Source organism: Oncorhynchus mykiss, chromosome 12, assembly GCF_013265735.2.
Source record: "Oncorhynchus mykiss isolate Arlee chromosome 12, USDA_OmykA_1.1, whole genome shotgun sequence".
NCBI classification, from domain to species: domain Eukaryota; kingdom Metazoa; phylum Chordata; class Actinopteri; order Salmoniformes; family Salmonidae; genus Oncorhynchus; species Oncorhynchus mykiss.
The window spans coordinates 24,122,650-24,128,934 of NC_048576.1; the positions used below are offsets into that span (position 1 = coordinate 24,122,650).

Here is a 6,285-nt window from a genome sequence, read left to right on the forward strand (position 1 = left end):
TGTTTCTGATTAAAGAAGCAATAAAACTGTCCTTCTTTAGACTAGTTGAGTATCTGGAGCATCAGCATTTGTGGATTTGATTACAGACTCAAAATGCCCAGAAACAAAGACCTTTCTTCTGAAACTCGTCAATCTATTCTTGTTATGAGAAATGAAGGCTATTCCATGCGAGAAATTGACAAGAAAACACCAGTTTCAACGTCAACAGTAAAGAGGCGACTCCAGGATGCTGGCCTTCTAGGCAGTGTTGCAAAGAAAAAGCCATATCTTAGACTGGCCAATAAAAATAAAAGATTAAGATGGGCAAAAGAACACAGACACTGGACAGAGGAACTCTAAACCAAGAGAGAAACGACAACGAACAGTTCTGTCAGGTGCAGAAAACACTAAACAGAAAATAACTACCCACAAAACACAGGTGGGAAAATGCTACCTAAGTATGGTTCCCAATCAAAGACAACGATAGACAGCTGTCCCTGATTGAGAACCATACCCGGCCAAAACAAATAAATACCAAAACATAGAAAAATGAGGGGGGGGGGGGGGGGGGGGGGTACTGTCACGCCCTGACCTTAGAGAGCTTTTTATGTCACCCAAAGGTGTGGACTCCGGCCGTAAAACCTGAACCAATAGGGAGGGTCTGGGTGGGCATTTCTCCGCGGTGGTGGCTCTGGTGCAGGATGTAGACCCCGCTCCACCTCTGGCTTGGCCCACTTTGGTGACGCCACTAGTGCGGGGACCCTCGCCGCCGACCCCGGACTGGGGACCCTCGTTGCGGGCCCAAAACATAGAAAAATAAACATAGAATGCCCACCAAATCACACCCTGACCAAACCAAAACAGAGACATAAAAAGCTCTCTAAGGTCAGGGCGTGACAACCTCACTCTGACCATTTTACTCGCCCTAGCAGAGCTGGTTCGGCTGTTTTCATGTTATCCAGAGCGTTGGTGACTGTAACTATGCTGCAGTCATTACTTTATTACATTGCTCAACATTTTCTTAACATTTGTCATAATTAGTTAAAGCAATGAATTTGTATCTGCTCTCATTGGACTTCAGCTGGATATTTCATGCCATTTTCTTCAAATCGGAAAACGTTGTGAAACCACACCAATTTTCGGAATTATTGCATTATGGGTCCTAAAAGCACGGAAATAGCGTCCACTGCTGGTATACTTCATATTTTGGCGAATGTAGTACTACAGGAGGTGTGATGGTGTGGGGATGCTTTGTTGGTGACACTGTCTGTGATGTATTTAGAATTAAAGGCACATTTAACCAGCATCGCTACCACAGAATTCTGCAGCGATATGCTATCCCATCTGGTTCCCACTTAGTGGGACTATCATTTGTTTTTCAATAGGACAATGACCCAAAACACACTTTCTGGCTATGTAAGGGCTATTTGACCAAGAAGGAGAGTGATGGTGCTGCATCAGATGATCTGGCCTCCACAATCACCCAACCTCAACCCAATTGAGATGGCTTGGGATGAGTTGGACCGTAGAGTGAAGGAAAAGCAGCCAACAAGTGCTCAGCATATGTGGGAACTCCTTCAAGACTGTTGGAAAAGCCTTCCTCGTGAAGCTGGTTGAGAGAATACCAAGAGTGTGCAAAGCTGTCGTGACGTGACTTTCATTAATCTGATGATTGCTATTTAGTCAATCCACTAACTATGTTTAATTGTTACCCAATTAAATTAATCATGTAACAGTTAACTAATTTGGATTTTGGGGTACCACAGAAGAAGTTGTTTATAGAGTTACCATCTCCCAAATTAAACTCTAAAGATATAGTTATATATTGATAATAGTCACTTATTAATCATTACCTTATATCAGTCTCATTCTAAACGTCGCAGACTTCTTGAATCTGCAAGAACCCCAGCATTTTCTGATTATTCAGTATTACACAACTTGATTTAATTATTGATTTACTAACTAAATAATAACACAGCATATACATACACACTTACATGAGACAAAAGTCCCTAGTGGACTGACAAGATATGACGGCTTGTTACACAGAGATGGAAAAAGGGTTGGGGAAAATAGAGAGATAGATAAAAAGGGACATTTATCATACATTTGGAAACTATGCTCACAGTAACCATATACCTTACACACGAGCCGCCGCCCATTTGGGTAAGACACATAATGTATTCACACGTAGATGTCTTTGTTCTTCGTCTCTCTGTTGAAACCAATCGATCCTTTTATGGGGAATGGCTCGATGGGTGTAAGGCTCTGGTTGTTCACCAGAGGTCACAATGTCTTTCTTCTTAGTTGTCCGGTCTCCAAAGGTGATGAGCTTCTTGCCTCTTTTCTCGGGTAGATAGTCAAAGTTCTAGATCCATTTACATACACAGCTGCAGACTGTCAAATGTTCTGGTCTAGTGAGTTTATCTTCTTCACCTCGTGTTGAGTTTCAGAGTTTCCAACCATCTGGGGTCCTTTTTGGGGCATCTAAAACGAATTTCCTGCATATTTACGCAATCCAATATCCCGTCTCCATTTAGAACAAAAAGTCAGCAAAAATGCCCACAATCATCAAGCTAGGTAAGAGATCATTATTAAAAATGTTTAATTGTAATTCAGTAATAAATATTGTGTTGCACCTTTAACCAATAACCTAACAAATGAACAATTATTGAAAAAATACAGACTTTTGACTATCTTTATTAAGACATCCTCCATATCAAATTTCAGCCAGACCAACCAGCCAGCCCGAGCCGCCTGTACACCTAACCCACACCAGTCTAGTCAATAACTCAACTCTCTCCCAACACAATTTCCTTCCCAGTTCACACCTTTAATTATTTTAATTCCCAACAGAAAGGTTTGAAAAAGACATAAAAAACACACACACATTAACACACATAAACATCAATTCCTCCATATAATTTATTTCATAGGACTAATAGTACTGTAGAGCTCTTTTTATTTGCACACAATATAGCTGGGTTGCCCTGTCCTGTCCCTAGGCGTCCACAACCCTACAGTGTCCCAACCCAACACATCCCACTCAGCTTTAGGATTTTAGTGAAACATTCATTATTGGTTTCGGTGTGTTAGGCCAAAGCCAGAGTGACAACACCCAGGATGGCAGACCCCCAGGGCCAGGACTGAGCAGCCTAGCAACTAGGGATTGCCTAAATAGGTATCTCCCATGACATGGGCATGTTTTTCTTTTAAATACAGCCTCCTTTAGTCGTACTGTTTGTAACTGACAGTTAGACTTACAGGTTATGTCGTTGTCTTTTGTTTGAATTGTTTACGTGTCCGCTGTGCGGGGGAAATTATAATAGAAGCGGAACTACGTAGCTAATACTGTTGTAAAGGGGATCCTTATTGTAGCAACACACTTTTGGAGGGAAGGCAATCCTGCGCTGCGTTAGCTAAGTTTTCATGTCATCGGGTGTAGTTCATAAAGGTTGAAGAGTGTATGTTAGGATGAAGTGTGAATTCATGCCAGGAATAATAAGTGTGAAGTTTGATTTCCTCCCTTCTGTAATAAGCAGCCAATGAGGTATTTTTTCCTTTATTCATGTGTTTAATCTGAACCCGTTATAACGCCGGTTAAACTGTTATGTATGTAAGCACTTCAGAGTTATACCAAGCTAATAAGTCACTCATAAGATAAGGTTGTAAGAGTGTGCTTAACTGTATTTTTCATTTACTTTATAGTTCTCACGGAAGGTGATAATTCTGACTAAAACTACAGAATAAAGCCGCCAGTTAAAATCAAGGAACGGTTGTGCTCGTGGTTACTGAAGGGAGCTACACTGTTTTCCATATAAGGCATCCATATTATGAAAGTTGCCAAGTATACCCTTAATCTTGGAATACATCAAATCTAGTGAGACATAAATTGACATTATGGGAGGATAACCAACCTTCCAATTAATGGCAAGGCATTTCTTAGCTGCAATAAATGCTTGGTTACACAGTATCTTCAGATAAGTCTCCAGTATCAACATTTCCAAGCAAACAAAAACAGGGAGAAGGGAAAATCTGTAGACATGCTGAGATAAAAGAACATACTCGTTGCCAGAACTCTGCCAGCCTCCACAAGACCATAACGTATGCATGTCCCCTTCTGTGTTTTACAGCTCCAGCAGAGGAATGACATTTCTGAGTGCATGTAATTCAGTTTCACTGGCATATAGTATGCTCTTTTGATGCCTTAAACTGCAGTAATTTATGTCAAACATATCTGTATCCAGTCATCATCAATAGCTTCTCCCAGGTCGTCCTCACATTTTTGTTTTACAGGTTTTGTGTCATCGGGGAAAGCCTCGATTAACCCTTGGTACAGTTTGGAAATCAACTTTGGAGGTTTGTCAGACTGCCTTAAAAAAGTATCTGGCTTGTCTAGTGTTTGCTGCACAGAGAGAATAAAGTGTTGTATCTGTAAAAATTCACCTCACCTCCGTCACAGACTGGTCTTCCTTGGCTGCCTGAGCATGCTGAGACCCCTGTCACCAACTGATTACCTTGCTGTACATTTATACATTATATTATCCAAGAATATAATGAATGGTTCAATAATTGAAATGACTATTATTTCCTAGATTCCAGACTGTAGCTTTAAGCTTAAGTTGCTGTCCTGTAGCTACTGTAGGTCTCCCCATTAATTCAAGATGTAACTTTGTATCATTCACTGATATTGTTAATATACTGCAAAATTCACCTAAGCTCTGTAGACTGGTCTTCCCTGGCTGTCTGACTCTTGTCGTGACCTGACTTCCATTAATGTGACGACTGTTATTTTATCAAATCAATTAACTATGTTTAATTATTACGTGATTAAATTAATCATGTAACAATTATCTCATTAGCAATCTTGGGTTACCACAGGAAAAGTTATTTAATGAGTCAATATCTCCCGACTTGAACTTTAAAGATATAAATATCTCTTACATCAATACAAGTCAATTATGAATTATTATTACTTCATATCAGTCTCAATCTGAACGTCGTTGACTTCATAAATCTGCATGAACCTTAGGCTAAATGATGATTCAGCAATACACAAATTGGCTTAATTATTTATTTACTAATTAGCTAATATAATCACACAGAAATACATAAACAGACACAATATAGGTTGAATTGATTACTAACATAATGCAATGGAAAGTCCCTAGTGGACTAACCCGATATGACGGCTTGTTACACAATGAAAGGGGTGTGGAAATAAAGAGCGGGAGAAGGAGAGACAAAGGAATTCAACTATCGTACATAAAGTTGAATAAGACTCTCACCATAAATGTGGATGTTTAGCATCCTAACAACCGCTCATTCAGATTTAGAAATGCAACATATATTTATGCTAAGATGTCTTTGTCTGTCATCTCTCTGTTGAAACAACTCGATCCGTCTGTGACGAATAGTTCGACAGAATGTCTCTGGTTGTGTGAGTCTCTGGTTGTCCAAAAGAGGTCACAATGTCCTCAATTGTAGTAGGCACGGTGTTAACCTTTCTAGCACAGGCGACCCCTCGACAACATTCCGCTGAAAAGGCAGTGCGCGAAATTCTAAAATATATTTTTTAAATATGTAACTTTCACACATTAACAAGTCCAATACAGCAAATGAAAGATAAACATCTTGTTAATCTACCCATCGTGTACAATTTAAAAAATGCTTTACAGCTAAAGCTCAACATATAATTATGTTAGTTCAGGTTCAGAGCCAAGTCAAAAAAACACACAGCCATTTTCCAGCCAAAGATTGGAGTCACAAAAAGCAGAAATATAGATCAAATGAATCACTAACCTTTGATGATCTTCATCAGATGACACTCATACGAAATCATGTTACACAATACATGTATGTTTTGTTCGATAATGTGCATATTTATATCCAACAATCTCAGTTTATATTGGCGCATTACGTGCAGTAATGTTTTGATTCCAAAACATCAGGTGATTTTGCAGAAATACTCATAATAAACATTTATAAAAAATAGAAGTGTTATTCACAGAATTAAAGATAGACTTCTCCTTAATGCAACCGCTGTGTCAGATTTCAAAAAAACTTTACGGAAAAAGCATAATCTGAGAACGGCGCTCAGAACCCGAAACAGTCAGAGGAATATCCATCATTTTGGAATCAACAAAGTTAGAAACAACACCATAAATATTCACTTACCTTTGATGATCTTCATCAGAAGACACTCCCAGGAATCCCAGTTTGACAATACATGACTGATTTGTTCCATAAAGTTCCATAATTTATGTCCAAATAGCCACTTGTTGTTAGCGTGTTCTGCCCAGTAAT

At 39.3% G+C, this 6,285-nt stretch overlaps 1 long non-coding RNA gene across 1 annotated transcript; it reads left to right on the top strand.

The window, feature by feature from the left end:
• The first annotated feature begins 3,346 nt into the window (after positions 1–3,346).
• LOC118937879 lies at positions 3,347–3,745 on the top strand. The gene is made up of 2 exons (XR_005035293.1): positions 3,347–3,529; positions 3,688–3,745. It is a non-coding gene; the product is annotated as an uncharacterized LOC118937879 (long non-coding RNA).
• Positions 3,746–6,285: the final 2,540 nt, after the last annotated feature.